At 43.3% G+C, this 18,687-nt stretch overlaps 1 protein-coding gene across 1 annotated transcript in view; it reads right to left on the reverse strand.

Moving 5' to 3' along the window:
- The window catches only part of LOC123746991 (uncharacterized), a 182,307-nt gene that overhangs the window by 99,535 nt on the left and 64,085 nt on the right, over nt 1-18,687 (reverse strand). The window lies entirely within an intron of this gene.

Consider the following 18,687-nt stretch of genomic DNA (forward strand, 5'->3'; position numbering starts at 1 on the left):
TTCACACACACAACTATAACCTGCAAACACTAAAGAGAGCTTAAATAGCTTTCATTTTATATATGACCGAACCTAACCAACCCTACCTAACCTAGCCTAACCATTCTTAACCTAACCTAAACTAACATAACTAAGTCAATAATTTATGTTCTTAACATAATATAATAATAATATTTCAAATAAATCAATTGAAAACAATATTTTGAAAATTAAAGAAAATCACTCTGCCTATTAGGCAAATCGGGCCTTGCATAGTAGGCTGAGAAGTGCATTCTGGCTACTAGGTACGACATATATATATATGTCGTACCTAGTAGCCAGAACGCACTTCTTAGCCTACTATGCAAGGCCCGATTTGCCTAATAAGCCAAGTTTTCCTGAATTAATATATTTTCTCTAATTTTTTTCTTATGAAATGATAAAGCTACACATTTCATTATGTATGAGGTCAATTTTTTTTTATTGGATATAAAATTAAAGTAGATATATGACCGAACCTAACCAACCCTACCTAACCTAACCTATCTTTATAGGTTAGGTTAGGTTAGGTAGCCAAAAAAGTTAGGTTAGGTTTGGTTAGGTAGGTTAGGTCGTCGAAAAACAATTAATTCATGAAAACTTGGCTTATTAGGCAAATCAGGCCTTGCATAGTAAGCTGAGAAGTGAGTTCTGGCTACTAGGTACGACATATATATATATATGTCGTACCTAGTAGCCAGAACTCACTTCTCAGCCTACTATTCAAGGCCCGATTTGCCTAATAAGCCAAGTTTTCCTGAATTAATATATTTACTATAATTTTTTTCTCATGAAATGATAAAGCAACCCTTTTCTCTATGTATGAGGTCAATTTTTTTTTATTGGAGTTAAAATTAACGTAGATATATGACCGAACCTAACCAACCCTACCTAACCTAACCTAACCTATATTTATAGGTAAGGTTAGGTTAGGTAGCCAAAAAAAGCTAGGTTAGGTTAGGTTAGGTAGGTTAGGTAGACGAAAAAACATTAATTCATGAAAACTTTGCTTATTAGGCAAATCGGGCCTTGAATAGTAGGCTGAGAAGTGCGTTCCGGCTATTAGGTACGACATATATATATATATATATATATATATATATATATATATATATATATATATATATATATATATATATATATATGTCGTACCTAATAGCCAGAACCCACTTCTCAGCCTACTATTCAAGGCCCGATTTGCCTAATAAGCCAAGTTTTCATGAATTAATGTTTTTTCGTCTACCTAACCTACCTAACCTAACCTAACCTAGCTTTTTTTGGCTACCTAACCTAACCTTACCTATAAATATAGGTTAGGTTAGGTTAGGTAGGGTTGGTTAGGTTCGGTCATATATCTACGTTAATTTTAACTCCAATAAAAAAAAATTGACCTCATACATAGAGAAAAGGGTTGCTTTATCATTTCATAAGAAAAAAATTATAGTAAATATATTAATTCAGGAAAACTTGGCTTATTAGGCAAATCGGGCCTTGAATAGTAGGCTGAGAAGTGAGTTCTGGCTACTAGGTACGACATATATATATATATATATATATATATATATATATATATATATATATAAATATGTCGTACCTAGTAGCCAGAACGCACTTGTCAGCCTACTATGCAGGGCCCGATTTGCCTAATAAGCCAAGTTTTCATGAATTAATTGTTTTTCGACTACCTAACCTAACTTTTTCGACTACCTAACCCATAAAGATAGGTTAGGTTAGGTTAGGTAGGGTAGGTTAGGTTAGGTAGGGTAGGTTAGGTTAGGTTCGGTCATATATCTACGTTAATTTTAACTCCAATAAAAAAAAATTGTCCTCATACTTAATGAAATGGGTAGCTTTATCATTTCATAAGAAAAAAATTAGAGAAAATATATTAATTCAGGAAAACTTGGCTTATTAGGCAAATCGGGCCTTGCATATGTTACGGTGCCCTCTCCTATTTCTTTCGTTTGCCGGCTTAAAGAGTCATATCAGCTCTCCCTACTGATTCTCTGAGGTTCAGGGAGTCTAATGATATATGTGGCGACCAGACCGGCTGCCATTTTATGGAAGGAGGTTATATTATAAGTTGTAAATAAAGGAAAATTGGCACCCTGTTATAAAATGAAACAGTATCCCCTACGGCAGATATGACCTTTTGGAAGGGAGACAAGCCGATCGCGGATTGGCCGACGTAGGTCGCGGGCGACAAATCAGGGCCCGCCATGACGTCACCGAGTGCCCCGGGCGGCGCCAACGTCAGAGTTGTACTGACCGTGGAAGCGACAGGACGCGCCTCGGTCTGCTCTCAGGGATTGGAGGCTCTGCAAGCCTTGTTCAGTGGATAGAGCTGGCTGTCGCAGCCACCATAGTTATTGGAGACCCTGCGCTTCTGGGAAGCCAAAGAGGAACCAAGTTCAGTGAGCAGAGAAGTGCCCAAACTTGGAAAATAGTCGGCGACGACGCTGGGCGGCGCCGCTGGCTGGACGTTGAGGTCTGGAAGGTGGGCGAGCAAGCCTAGCTGTGACTGGGGTCACATCCACTGAGAATCTTGGAAGGACGACACCGTGCCTAGGACAAGGAGCGACGCCCTGCGGGAGAGGCGAGTGTGGGGAAAGATAGTGATTAGCTCAGCGCCCATCGATGAACCAGGATTGGGGCAGCTGAATCTCAGGGATTGGAACGGCGACGACGCGAAGACTTCACGACACCTGAGGACCTGTGGAACGCCCTGGATCGTCGAGGATCGACCCAAGGAAGCGTGGGAACCTCACACCATCGAGGGACAGGCGTCGTGAGCCAGGAGTGTAAGGTAGATCATTTTTCCCTCCCATTACCCCTTGTATGAGTAGGCTAGTTAGGCCACAATATTTACTTGTGTATGTGGCAGCAAGACTTTATTACTTTAATAGTAGAATAGGCTGCAAAGCAGCTTGTGTCCAGGACTGTCAGAGAGGACAGTGTGTATGGATGGCAGGACAGTGAAGAAGAGGTGCCGACGTGGTGAAGAGGCCCTCCTGTGAGAGTGTGAGACTCCTGTCTTCCTGCCCATTTGAAGGAGTGTTGGAGGTCGTGGAAGAAGAGGCTGACGATCTCCAGACTCATTATCCATATTCCATATTCATGTATTACTTGTGATTGTGTGTGTGTGTTCATGTAATTTGCGTCAGTAAATCCACACATTTTATTACTGTGTTTGAGTGTGCCTCCATTTGTGATATTTCTCTATGAGCATACATTTCTGGCTACAAACGATATATGATACACCCACTGAACTGCATTGCTGGGGTGCAGATATAATAACCCAGCTGGCGACCTTGCTAAGAGGAAGATAGAGAAGACAGGCGGGAAAGGAGTTCCTGCAACCTTTTTTTGTCTGGCAGGCAAGACTCAGGGAGGTTACGGTTATAGGTAAGCCTGAGTCTTCCTTCACTCCCCCACGCGTCTAGGCCGGAACTGTTAACAGCAGTTTCCCCGTGGTTGACTGAAGGGCTTCCAGGGTGAATCAGTGGCACCCCTTTGTGGTGGAAGCAAAGACCTGCGGAGGTGGGCATTGTTGGTCCTATCTTGTGTGACCAAGGAGACTCCGGTGAATCCAGGGAGTCGGAGGGGCTGAGTATTTGGGCCTTTGAGCCCCTAGCAGCCGAGTGTTAGCAGAGCCCCGGACCGCCCACCCCCACGTGATACATAGTTGGCTGTGAAGTGCGTTCTGGCTACTAGGTACAACCTATATATATATATATATATATATATATATATATATATATATATATATATGTCGTACCTAGTAGCCAGAACTCACTTCTGAGCCTACTATGCAAGGCCCAATTTGCCTAATAAGCCAAGTTTTCATGAATTAATTGCTTTTCGACTACCTAACCTAACCTAACCTAACTTTTTCGGCTACCTAACCTAACCTAACCTATAAAGATAGGTTAGGTTAGGTAGGGTTGGTTAGGTTCGGTCATATATCTACGTTAATTTTAACTCCAATACAAAAAAATTGACCTCTTACATAATGAAATGGGTTGCTTTATCATTTCATAAGAAAAAATTTAGAGAAAATATATTAATTCATGAAAACTTGGCTTATTAGGCAAATCGGGCCTTGCATTGTAGGCTGAAAAGTGAGTTCTGGCTACTAGGTACGACATATATATATATATATATATATATATATATATAGTATAAAATATTAGTATATTTTGGTAGCAGTCTTTCCTGTAGACATATATTATTAAATATGACCGAAAAAGTAAGATTAATAATTCTAACACGAATTTTCTCAATCTTTCGTACATTTCGTTTCACTGTTGGAGGTAAATCAAAAATCAATTCTCCAAAATTCATTTTTATTTCTAGTCTGACGCGACACGAGCGCGTTTCGTAAAATTTATTACATTTTCAAAGACTTTAGTTCACAAATACACAACTGAATAGAACTTACGCATCTCCGATTTTATATCTACATTTGAGTGAGGTGGAAGGGGTGATGTGGCATTAACACAAGACAGAACAAGGTATGGTATTAATAGGGTATTAATTTCATCAACACAAGACAGAACAAGAGTATTAATAGGGTATTAATTTCATCAACACAAGACAGAACACGAAACAATGGATATTGAATAGAAGTGTTTGTAGAAAGCCTATTGGTCCATATTTCTTGATGCTTCTATATTGGAGCGGAGTCTTGAGGTGGGTAGAATATAGTTGTGTAATAATTGGCTGTTGATTGCTGGTGTTGACTTCTTGATGTGTAGTGCCTCGCAAACGTCAAGCCGCCTGCTATCGCTGTATCTATCGATGATTTCTGTTTTGTTTACTAGGATTTCTCTGGCGATGGTTTGGTTGTGGGAAGAGATTATATGTTCCTTAATGGAGCCCTGTTGCTTATGCATCGTTAAACGCCTAGAAAGAGATGTTGTTGTCTTGCCTATATACTGGGTTTTTTTGAGCTTACAGTCCCCAAGAGGGCATTTGAAGGCATAGACGACGTTAGTCTCTTTTAAAGCGTTCTGTTTTGTGTCTGGAGAGTTTCTCATGAGTAGGCTGGCCGTTTTTCTGGTTTTATAGTAAATCGTCAGTTGTATCCTCTGATTTTTGTCTGTAGGGAAAACGTTTCTATTAACAATATCTTTCAGGACCCTTTCCTCCGTTTTATGAGCTGTGGAAAAGAAGTTCCTGTAAAATAGTCTAATAGTGGGTGTAGGTGTTGTGTTAGTTGTCTCTTCAGAGCTTCAGAGGTAACCTCTGAAGAGACAACTAACACAACACCTATACCCCCTATTAATATCCCCTCCTGTTCTGTCTTGTGTTAATGCCACATCACCCTTCCCACCTCACTCAAATGTAGATATAAAATCAGAGATACGTTCTAATCAGTTGTGTATTTGTGAAGTCTTTGAAAATGTAATAAGTTTTACGAAACGCGCCCGTGTCGCGTCAGACTAGAAATAAAAATGAATTTTGGAGAAGTGATTTTTGATTTACCTCCAACAGTGAAGCGTAATGTACGAAAGATTGAGAAAATTCGTGTTAGAATTATTAATCTTACTTTTTCGGTCATATTTAATAATATATGTCTACAGGAAAGACTGCTACCAAAATATACTAATATTAAAGTGCACGACCCAGCAGCAAGGAATCAAGCCTTCACGATAAAATATCGCCAGGATCTGGTTCGTGATCAGATATACAAGGCAGAGAATGAAATCAAAGACAACAAAACGCAACTACTTCATGCTACAAACGAGTGGAGAAATAGCAACATCGACCATAGTATCCGTACCCGCATTGAACAACACCTCGACATCCTCACAGACCAACATCACCTCAGCACTGAAACAAGGATTATCAAGAAACTAACAACATTATATGGAGGACCTATGGCAATTCCACGACCAAGAGATGGCTTCCTGAACCTTGCAGGAATTAACCTCACTGAGGACCAAGTCACTCTCCTAAATCTGGGCATAAACTGTCATGTTATGTCCAGACCGAGTGAAATGGCCCGGAAAGTAGAGTTGGAAATTCTGTTGGACGACATATTCGACCTCGAGACACAAAAGAAGGTCACTACCAAAGAGACCTTACAAGCAGAACTTACTGCAGAAGGAGGAAAGAATCGAGGCAACTACAGAAGCACCATACTGTCCCCCGAGCTTAAAGCGGCAGTTAAAAGCCTTCGTGAGAACAAGGAGATAGTTGTCAGGAGAGGTGACAAGTCGCCAATATATGTCATTCTTAAAAAAGACGAATATCTGGCGAAAATGAACATCATACTCTCTGACCAAACTAAGTTCCAAAGGGTAACGAAGGACACTACAGCCGAATTAAAAGCAAAGGTCAACAAACTGATCGAAACTGTAAACGCCAAGAAATCCGGACTCCACCTGCCAAAGATCATTGGGGAATATAAACCTGGATATGCGTATGGAAATGTCAAGACGCACAAGCCTGGAAACCCACTTCGGCCAATCATTAGCCAGATACCCACACCCACGTACAGACTGGCAAAGCGACTCAACGGCCTGCTGACTCCTTATGTTCCTTGCGCCTTCAGCCTGAAGTCTCCAAAGGAATTTGTGGACTTACTGCGGGGCACACGGGCCACAGGGATAAGAGCCTCGTTGGACGTAGAATCGCTGTTTACCAACGTACCTGTGGACGAGACAATCGGAATGATAGCCGACAGAGTGTATCGTGATCCAGCCTGTACTCCTCTTGACATGCCAGAAAGTATTCTGAGGAAACTACTCCAAGCTTGTACTAAAGAGGCACCCTTCTTGAGCCCGGATGGGCACATGTATAAGCAAGTAGATGGGGTCGCCATGGGTTCTCCCCTAGGTGTCCTGTTTGCAAACTTCTACATGGGTACCATCGAGCAAAAAGTCTTAGTCGACATGAACTTGAAACCGGCCATATACTGCAGGTATGTTGACGACATTTTTACACAGGTACCTGATGTCAGACATCTGCAGAAGCTGAAGGAGGCATTTGAGCAGAGTTCCGTGCTGCGTTTCATGTACGAGACGGAAAAGGATGGGAAGCTGCCTTTTCTAGATGTAACAGTCATGGAAAAGGGCGGAGGTTTCCACACTGCAGTCTACACTAAGGAAACAAACATAGGAATGTGCCTAAATGCCAACAGCGACTGCCCTGACAGGTACAAGAGGAGTGTTGTTAACGCATACGTCGACCGTGCTCTCAGCCACAGCTCAGAATGGAAGCAAGTCGACGAAGAACTCTGTAGGGTAAGGCAGGTCCTAGTCAATAACGGCTTCTCCAATGGTTTCATCGAAGACATCATAAGAAGGAAAGTGAAAAGCCATGCAACCTCTGAAGAGACAACTAACACAACACCTATACCCCCTATTAGACTATTTTACAGGAACTTCTTTTCCACAGCTCATAAAACGGAGGAAAGGGTCCTGAAAGATATTGTTAATAGAAACGTTATCCCTACAGACAAAAATCAGAGGATACAACTGACGATTTACTATAAAACCAGAAAAACGGCCAGCCTACTCATGAGAAACTCTCCAGACACAAAACAGAACGCTTTAAAAGAGACTAATGTCGTCTATGCCTTCAAATGCCCACTTGGGGACTGTAAGCTCCAAAAAACCCAGTATATAGGCAAGACAGCAACATCTCTTTCTAGGCGTTTAACGATGCATAAGCAACAGGGCTCCATTAAGGAACATATAATCTCTTCCCATAACCAAACCATCGCCAGAGAAATCCTAGTAAACAACACAGAAATCATCGATAGATACAGGGATAGCAGGCGGCTTGACATTTGCGAGGCACTACACATCAAGAAGTCAACACCAGCAATCAACAGCCAATTATTGCACAACTATATTCTACCCACCTCAAGACTCCGCTCCAATATAGAAGCATCAAGAAATATGGACCAATAGGCTTTCTACAAACACTTCTATTCAATACCCATTGTTTCTGTTCTGTCTTGTGTTGATACTTTTAATACCCTATTAATATCCCCTCCTGTTCTGTCTTGTGTTAATGCCACATCACCCTTCCCACCTCACTCAAATGTAGATATAAAATCAGAGATACGTTCTAATCAGTTGTGTATTTGTGAAGTCTTTGAAAATGTAATAAGTTTTACGAAACGCGCCCGTGTCGCGTCAGACTAGAAATAAAAATGAATTTTGGAGAAGTGATTTTTGATTTACCTCCAACAGTGAAGCGTAATGTACGAAAGATTGAGAAAATTCGTGTTAGAATTATTAATCTTACTTTTTCGGTCATATTTAATAATATATGTATATATATATATATGTATATATATATATATATATATATATATATATATATATATATATATATATATATATATATATATATATATGCGGAAAATCCACAGAGAAATATGAAATGAAGTGAACGTTTCGGCTTGTTAAAGCCTTTGTCAACACCAGACTGACTAAAGGAGAAGGGAGAAGGGGGAGGATATATAGGCCGACACCTGACCAACCCATCCCTAGGCAAAGAATTAACCAGAAACAGGTATAGCTTAGCTTAGAATGGTCAAAGAGGATTAAGCGGTCAGAGAATAAGGATTAAAGATTAAAGAAAAGCCTCATGAACACGCAATATATGAATATAAAATTATAATGAGACATTGTAAGCCTCTCTATCAGAGTTTTTTCTTAAACTGTTGTGCAATATTATAACATAAAAATGGATCAAGTTTGTACATTCCAGTACTAACATTAAGAAGATTTGGACACTGATTAGATCAGACTCAATTAAATTCCGTTCCACGAAATCCCCACAATTGGTAATGCTTTTTGCCCCATTCCAGTGAATATTGTGATCGCATAAACTCGTATGTAGATACAATGCATTAGACGTTTGGGCAGTTCTAATACTATAAGCATGTTGTGACAACCGCAATTGTAAGGACTTTCCTGTTTGTCGAAGGTACACAGAATCACAATCATTGCAGAGAATCGAATACACACAACTTGCTGTATCTGGGGAGTTTTTTATTAAATTGGATTTGATCGTACTATTAGTGAACACCAAATTTATATTAAGTTTCTTAAAAATCAGAGACAATTTTTCAAGTCCACTCGCATAAGGTACCACCAATGAGTTAATAATTTCTGCATGGGGAGCTGCTACAGCTCTAAGTCGGGCAGTGTCATGTGGTGTTGTCGCAGCTTCTTGGTCAGCAACGGGGCGATCCCAGCTGGATTGCTGATCGGCTTCAGAAGGCGGTGGTTGGGGTGCTGGTCCTGAGAGAGAGACCAATTTGGTTGTGCAGTCTGAGAAGCTGGGACCATGTACCCCTGCCTGTTGAACTAGGTGCTCAGGTAGGATTTCCTTCACCAAGTTGTCAGTGTTATGATCTCAGCCTACAGGAGAAACGAGTCTCCCCCTTGAGAGTTATTCAACAAGCCTGACCTAACTAGAAGGTATAGGAAATATAGAGGCGATAACACAGTTGTACAATAGTTTGTTTGATTTAAATAACAATTTGAGATTATGGGCAGTGAAGAAGAAAACAGATAAATGACTGGTTAGGAAATGTGGATATTTTGCTGGAGGCGTGAGGCTCGCTTCTGGGGGGCTTTGACCTCACTTGAGGCCAGACATCGCAGGGGGAAAGCCGCGCTCCGTTGAGCTCCAGTCAGAAGGGAACCCCTAGTGATATATCTCGAAGAGAAGAGAAGTGTGCAGACATACCAGCTGTGGAATCGAGCTGGGAACGTTGTGGTCTCAAGTCCTGGGCGACGAGGAGTGTTTATTAAGCCGCCCAGAGACATTATCGTGGGCCGTGGCAGCGCCCTGACCAGGCTTCGACAGAGGGAGGAGCGCCCTCGACCAGATAATCTGTGGTAAGCACGATATACGCCAGTTCATAGTGATTGCTTGTAGTTGGTCGTGTGCCCAGCGACAGTAGCGATGTTTATTTATAAGTTAGACATGTTTTGATAAGGCAGAAAGCCTGAAATAAGAGAGTGGAGAGGGAGGAACACGGAGCGACATCTGTCTCCTCTGAGTGCTGGCAGGCAACTGAGGGAGTCCGGCTTCTGACGGCGGAGGACCCTCCCAGTGTGAGGCCCGCCAGGCGAAGTGGAGCATGGACCCGCCCAACAGGGGAGTCCACTCTCACTGTATGTAGAGAGCAGATAGAGGTTGGATGCAAAGATATTGTGTGGTGATTTTTGTTTATGTGTTAAAGGGGAAACATTTTTAATGGAGTGTTGATGGGTTGCAGGTTTGTCTTTGGGGAAGAAATTGCTGAGAACTTCGAAGCCAGCACAGATGAAGTAATTGATGAGACTCCAAGGTAGTGGAGGAGAGGACCTCGAGCTGTGAGGAGAAGCAGTGAAGAGGAGTGTCACGTGCTTCTGTAGAGGTGGTGAAGCACCATAGTTGCTCGAGGGAACTTCATGGTGTAGCAGCCAAGAGAGCTGTGGAGGAACCTAGCAGAAGGGTGAAGCACCAAGGAGAACTTCATGGTAGCAGCCTGGAGGAGCTGCAGAGGATCCTGGTAGTTAAGCCCGGAAGAACCTGAAGATATTAGGGTAGTGAACTTCAAGAGGTGGAAGGGAAGTTCTGGTGGATTACTTGTAGGGAGTTGGTAGTGTTTGGTTGTCATTAGCGTACAAGACGCAGTGAGAGGTGAGTGATTGTTTGCATTCTTATGTCAAGGAGTGTTTTATACTGAAGTTTAGAGTTACGGTCGTAGGCTGGATTACCTACAGATGTATGTGTCCTAGGACTGATAGAGTGATCGATTGATCATTGTTGTGTATCAAGGAACATTTATACTGATATATGTTATTGCATTCACATGCTGATTTTCTTTGTATACATTTATAGATACATATATATATTCTCTTGCTGATGGTGCAATGGTGTATGTAGACTTGATCAACTCGAGGAGGTTGATAGTATCAGGTGGTGAACCAGGAGATAGGATACCACTTGATAAGCTGATGATAGAGTTCTGATGGTGTTGGAGTTCAACCTGATTGTAATAGTATAGAGTATAGGATTCATTATTATTATATGTGTGTATGTATTGTGTATGTGCTTTGTCCAGTAAATGTATTCCAATTTGCTGGTGTTTGCCCTTGTCCTAGTGAGGCTTCCCAGGAAATAGTAAAGGAAGAGAGAGAGAGAGAGAGAGAGAAAGAACCAAGAACCACTGCTGTGGACAGGGTAGGAGGGAAGATTAGTAAGTTAAAGGAGATTGAGGAGATCATATCACATAAGGAGAGAGTGGGGAGTCACAGCGGCTCGAGTGGGTGTGTGCACGTGACAACGAGGCTAAGTGTTGGAGTCACATCCCCTAAATGTGTGACGTTGAGCCCCTCTCCAAGAACCAGAAGCGCCTAGTGTGATCTCCTAGCGAGGTATAAGCACTCTACCGCGTTGTGGGTTGGGTTGTCTGCAAAGGAGGAACAACACGACAACACCACCACCACACAATCTATAATATCAGACCCCACTGAAGAGGACAGGAACGCTGGTACAGCAATTTGTGTTGCTGTGCGCACACCAAGGCCCCCGAGTCTGACAGGAAGGGAGGCCTGTTTCCACTGTGAGTCGTTGAGGGAAAGATTGAGGGCTTTTTCTAGTGTTGATTTCAGCAAGCTGTTGTACTCTTCTAATTTAATATTGTTGAAAGATGGTGAACATCTTAGAAAGTAGGTCAGCCTGGGGAGGGACAAGCATCTGGTGATGAGGTGAAGTGCATCATGAGCATCGATGTCTTCAATCCTCTCGTTCATCCTCTTCAGGTCAGTGATCTTCTTACCAAGGACCTCGTCGATGGCATTCCTTGCAAGAGGAGCACCTAGGAGTGTGCTGTCCTCAGGGTTGGTTGTATGAATGTCAGGCAAAACAACCTTTATTTGCTCTATTATGTGGTGGTTGGTGGAGGTTATTTCGCACTTGGAAGGGTTATGGTGAGGCCTAGGCTTGCTCCTGAATTATTCTTATGTCGTCCAAGAGGGAGACTGGGGAGCCGGTCGGCCGAGCGGACAGCACGCGGGACTTGTGATCCTGTGGTCCTGGGTTCGATCCCAGGCGCCGGCGAGAAACAATGGGCAGAGTTTCTTTCACCCCATGCCCCTGTTACCTAGCAGTAAAATAGGTACCTGGGTGTTAGTCAGCTGTCACGGGCTGCTTCCTGGGGGTGGAGGCCTGGTCGAGGCCTGGGCCGTGGGGACACTAAAGCTCCGAAATCATCTCAAGATAATCTCAAGAAATCCCCAGCTAGAGCTAGAATACCATCGTCCAAAAACCAAATATTGAGCTCACTGAACAGGTTATCGGTGACTTCCTTGATAATTAGGCAGAAAAGAAAAGGAGCAAGGGGGTCACCCTGTTGGACACCTTCTTGTGATTCAATTTCATGTTCCCCAAAAAGCAGAGTTAGATTCTTGCTGTAGCATGAGTCTACAAACGGGTAGAGGGAAGAAAAAAGGCGATGAACTGCACAGAGTACTGCATCCCTTCTAACCAGATTGAAAGCATTTTTGAAGTCCAGCTTTATCAGGGTGTTTTCATCCGCAATGTTGGCAATGTAGGTAGGCTCTAGCCGCATGAGCCGCTGCCTCACACCCTTGGGGAGTGCCAAACCCAAGCTGTTTTGGCTTCAGCATGTCGGCTGCTGCCTGACTAACTGCTCTAGCAGCAGCCTTAGCGACGAGACGCCGGAGTGAATTGCCCAAAGCTATCGGTCTGATTCCTCCATCTTTTTTCCTCAGGGCACAGAGGGTAGCGCCAAAAAAGAGAGGCCGTATGGTCTCTGGTATGTTGCCAGCTAGACATGTGTTGGCGAATCTAGTTAGTTCCACCAGGAGGCCCAGTGCAATGTCTCCCAGTGCAGGGTTGAACATTTGTAAGCAAATGTAATTTGCATTTGTAAGAGCAAATATATATATATATATATATATATATATATATATATATATATATATATATATATATATATATATATATATATATATATATATATATATATATATTGTGACGATAATCTCCTTCAAGAGATTGAGCCTGCTCTTCCCTCCACAATTACGTCGTTAAAATTATATAAAACTACTATGGAAGAAATGTCCAACAACGACAACAACACCAGCAAGGTTTGCCAGAGAGCAAAACGTATGCAGCCAGGGACACCTGCTCAGACTCAAACCGCCAAACTACCTGTCTTACTACCGGCTCCTCTGATTGGTCGCCGGCCGGGCTGCAACTGCACTCCACCCCCCCATACTACTTGATGTCTGGGGTCGCCACGACCTCAGACCTCAGAATATTCTGTGCTTTCGCAGTTACCACTCCTCCCGGCTAGACGTAAGCTTTGAATACGTGTACTGAGAGAGGTGATAGCTTAAAGCCAATATTCCAGCACCTTACATTTATTTTTGTATTGCACTTCTTGTTATTTTGTCTTAACGTAACTTTTCATTGTGTCATTTAATTATTCTTATTATTTTGATTGATTGATTTTATTATAAGAATTTGTTTGTCCCTTTTATTCATTTTTTGATTTATTTAACGTAATTAAAATTTCATTGTTAAAGTTTACTTGTGTTTTGTGTGTCTTCTCCTTACCTTACCACAGACGAAGTTCCAGTTTTCTATTTTTTTTATAACTATGTGACGAGGCCATACCCCTAGCCTTAAACAGCCGAACACCAACGCGTTACCGTCACAAGTTATATGGGGGCCTGTCCTAGGAGCTTCACTCAGGTACTGGTGCCAAGTGGTAATTTATGGTAAGCGTATTTAACTTTGTTAACGTAGCTTTACTATTTTTCATTCAATTTCATTTTTTATAAGGTGCGGTGTATTGTGCATTACGAGAGTAACATATAGTGAAGGTGAGACAACTTTGGATTACGTGGTGACTGTAGGCCGCAGTCATACTCTTAATTGGTCATCTCTCCCTCCGTGTTATTACTCGTGTTTACCATCTTTGTCCCTTGAATATTTATCATTTTTGACAGATCATCATATTGGTACCCTGGTACTGTGGTCTGCCCCGGGTCAAGAGTACCCAATCTTCTGCAATCTGACTGTAGGAGGACAAAGAGGGCCATAGTTCCTCTAGCTCGAACTTTAGTTGCTGAATTGGGACCTCAGCAGCAGTTCTCGTCACCAGTTGACACCTCGCACCCCTACACGTCAGTCAGAGATGATGATACATACAACGGTAGGGAATTAGCTTACTTTTCAGAGCACAAAAGTTCGCTAATTCTGTAAGTATCATATTAAATTCAGTAGGAAAAACTTGCTTTATGTCCTATAGAGACTTGGCAAGGTATGCCTACATCCTTGGACTACCAATTTTACTTTTGAGGCAATTTACTGTTTCATTTGTTTTCGAAACTCTGTTTCATTTGTTAGTAGGATTTTCTTGCCCTTATCCTCTTACATGAGTACCGGGTACAAGATTTCCTCCGCCCTTGATTTAATTTAATCATTTAACATCTTTTACTTAACTTTAATTGTTAAAGATCTCACAGGATAGGTACCAGTTGCCACGTTGTCCTGTTTCTGACATTCACTATTGAATATTCGTGTACCTTTATTTGCTAATTTCACAATGTTTCGTCTCCAAGCTTTCCTTGCAAATCCAGCAGGTGAAATAGGGACTTTAAGTCGTGCCAAGAAGACTGAATTACAAACTCTTGCACATGAGTATCAACTAGAAGTTCCCTACCAAGCCAACAAAAATGACCTATACAACCTGTTGCTGGATTACTATTTAGAGCAAGGTAAGATAGACTCTGAAACTCATGAAACTTACTATATTGCAGATAAACCTGACTTGGCAACGCTGAAACTCAAACTAGAGCTGGCCAAGATTGAACGCGAACAGCAAAGGGAAGCCCTCGAACAACAAGAACGAACAGCTGCCATACGAAGGGAAGAACAAGAACGAGAAATCACCCTCAGAGAACGCGAAGCTGCTTTGAGGAGAAACGAACAAGAACGCGAGGCCGCTTTGAGGAGAGAAGAACACGAACGTGAGGTCGCATTACTCCGTGAACGTGAACGAGTACAGCTTGAAACCAAACAACGCGAGTTGGAAATACAACGCGAACATGACAAGCAACAAGCGACTCTGGCTCTAGAGTGTCGTCAACGTGAAATCGCCTTGGAAACTTCACACTTCACTCAACGCCAGCAATCTACTGCCAATCTTCCCGTCAGTTTTAATATATAACATACAAGTAAGTTAATGCCATCCTTTGTAGAAGCAGAAGTTGATGTGTTTTTCACCACCTTTGAAACTCTTGCTAATCAACTCAGTTGGCCTGTCGACCAATGGGCAACACTTCTAAGAGTCCATCTTACAGGTAGAGCTGCAGTCACACTCAGTACTTTGGCGTCTGAGAATGACTACCACACTCTGAAACAAGCAGTGTTGGACGCCTACCTACTTTCCACCGAAAGTTATAGAAGGAAATTCCGTGACCACCTGAAGGCAAGTACCACTACCTTCCTCGAGTTTGCTAACACGAAACGGAGGTATTTCATGAAATGGCTGGAAGCAGCACATGTCTTTACTTTTACAGAACTCGTCAACCTGATGCTTGTTGAAGAATTCTTGAGACGTGTGCCGCCTCCTGTCCGCCTCTACTTAGCAGATAAAGAAGAAACCGACTACCTGAAGTGTGCTAAGTCGGCTGACACTTACAGCCTCATCCACCGGCTGACACCCGAACCATCCTCCAGTAAGAAGTCGTGGTACAGTTACGAGAAGGTAAGCCCCGATCAAGCTGGTTCACAACTGTACTGCAAGTATTGTAGACTCTATGGACATACCATAGACAAGTGTGGTAAGTCTCAATACAAGGGAATCACTGACCAACAAAGACCCAAACCCACTCCTCCTAAGTCCGGTAAGCCTGTGATGAATGTTGGTGTTAAGGTTAATGATCTTTCTCTTTTCAGTAACCACCTGTATACTGGAACTGTCTCTGCCAACGGTTCAAATCCGGAGGGACGTTTCAAATTGAAGATCTTGAGGGACACAGCGGCTCTTCAATCGATCATCTTGAAGTCGGCTGTGCCCAACATCACCTACACCGGAGAAACTGTCTTCATCACTGACCTCACTGCTACCACTCCATACCCTCTCGCCAGAGTCCACCTGGATTGTCCCTACGTGAACGGAGAAGTCCAAGTCGCCGTCAGGGAAAAGCCTTTTCCCATGCCTGGAGTGCAACTTCTCCTAGGCAACGACTTGGCAGAAGACCTGCAACCGACCAACCTGATCGTCATGGACAAACCCCAGGTGTGTAACTCTGTGCCAAGTAACCCTATTCTAGAGTATGTTCCAGCAGAGGTTCACGAGAGTGATGAAGTTTCTCCTCCGGTTCTTGTGACCACCCGTGCACAAGCCGCACGTCCATAGCCAGCTGACTCTACTGCTACCGCTGTCCCTCAAGACCCTCAGAAACTCCCCCCGCATCTGACCAAGTTGGAGTTCCGTAAGTTGCAGAGGGAAGATCTTACTTTAACACCATTGTTTTTCCAGGCTGAGACTCAACCCGACAGTATTCCTGGGTTCTTCCTAGAGAACGACTTGCTCTACCGCAGATATAGACCCAGTAAACTGAAGGAGGACGACGATTGGGCCAACATCGAACAACTTGTGATTCCCACCAGCCTGCGGCCCACTATTCTACACCTGGCCCACGGAGCATTCTCCCACTACGGCTTCAACAAGACTTACCATGGGATTCGTCAAGACTACTACTGGCCAGGTATGGTAAATAACGTCAAACAGTACGTAAAACAGTGTCATACATGTCAGATGGCAGGCAAACCGAACATCTCCATTCCCAGAGCGCCACTGATTCCCATACAGGTGCCTGCGGAACCTTTCCACAGACTCATAATAGACTGTGTTGGTCCTTTACCTCGGACCAGTTCAGGTAACGCCTACATCCTAACCATCCTGTGTCCTACCACCAGATTTCCCATAGCAGTTCCAGTGAAGAACATCACGGCTGCTACGGTTATAAAACATCTATTGAAGATCTTCACTCAATACGGATTTCCCAGGGAGATTCAAAGCGACTGTGGTACCAACTTCACCAGTGATCTCTTCAAAAGGACACTGGAGGAGTTCAACATCAAACAGGTATTGTCCAGCCCCTATCATCCTGCTTCACAGGGTTCTCTTGAACGTAGTCATCAGACCATCAAAGCACTCTTGAAAAAGTTTTGTAGTGAAACCTCGAAGGACTGGGATAAGCAGATTGACCTTATAATGTGTATTTTCAGAAGTCTCCCCAATGAGTCCCTAGGAGTATCTCCTTATGAGATGCTCTACGGCCGTAAGTGCCGTACTCCCCTTAAGGCTTTCAAAGACTCTCTCAGAGATGCCACCTTCAGTGAGCATCAGAATGTGCCCCAGTTTCTTCAAAACCTTCAACACATTCTAGAGAGAGTCCACCGTTTTGCCCATGATAATCTATTGAAAGCCCAGGAGAGAATGAAGACTCATTACGACCAGACCAGCAAAGTAAGAAAATTCAAGCCGGGAGACTTCGTCCTTGCATATTTCCCTATCCCAGGTTCACCTTTACAAAACAGATTTTCAGGACCCTACTGCGTCAAAGAGTGCAGGAATAATAACAACTACGTAATAGAGACTCCAGATAGGCGGCGGAAGACCCAGCTGTGCCACGTCAACCTCCTGAAGCAATATAATGGTACTCCTCCCACTGTCCTCATTAACTATTCCACCTTCACAGAACCCTACATCCACAGTGAGACCTTCCCAGCTTCTCCTCCCGAAAGCACTGACAAGGAGTCAGCACTTTCTAATTCCGAAATCCTTAATGATCTTCCCAAATGCTTTCAGGATAATAATCGTGCTCCTTTGTCCTCTTCTAATTCCACTCTCACCTCGTCAGATAAGCCCTTCATCCTCCATGTCGACGCCAATGGTACCGACGTTGGTGATGTCGTGATGCAGCAACGAGGCGAGAAGAATACACCTGTCAGCGACTACAGCTACAAGGAACTACGGAACAATTGGCAAGGAGCTACTCTTCCTCATCCTGAAGCTTCAGCACTTCACTCCACACCTGAAAAGTGCTCGGTCCACCATCAATACGGACCACACCACCCTACACCTCCTGCAGCACGCCCACTTCTCATCTCAACGTCTTCTACTATGGGCTTGCTAACTGCAGAAATTCAACCTGGAGACACGCTATACCAAGAGTCTGACAACATCTTAGCCCATGATCTCTCCAGAGTTTATGAAGTAGAAGCAACTCCATCTAATACTCCACCACATAACGACGTACTTCTTCCAGAACCGCAGGCTTCGGGGGAGAGTTGTGACGATAATCTCCTTCAAGAGATTGAGCCTGCTCTTCCCTCCACAATTACGTCGTTAAAATTATATAAAACTACTATGGAAGAAATGTCCAACAACGACAACAACACCAGCAAGGTTTGCCAGAGAGCAAAACGTATGCAGCCAGGGACACCTGCTCAGACTCAAACCGCCAAACTACCTGTCTTACTACCGGCTCCTCTGATTGGTCGCCGGCCGGGCTGCAACTGCACTCCACCCCCCCATACTACTTGATGTCTGGGGTCGCCACGACCTCAGACCTCAGAATATTCTGTGCTTTCGCAGTTACC

Source organism: Procambarus clarkii, chromosome 87, assembly GCF_040958095.1.
Source record: "Procambarus clarkii isolate CNS0578487 chromosome 87, FALCON_Pclarkii_2.0, whole genome shotgun sequence".
Lineage (NCBI taxonomy): Eukaryota > Metazoa > Arthropoda > Malacostraca > Decapoda > Cambaridae > Procambarus > Procambarus clarkii.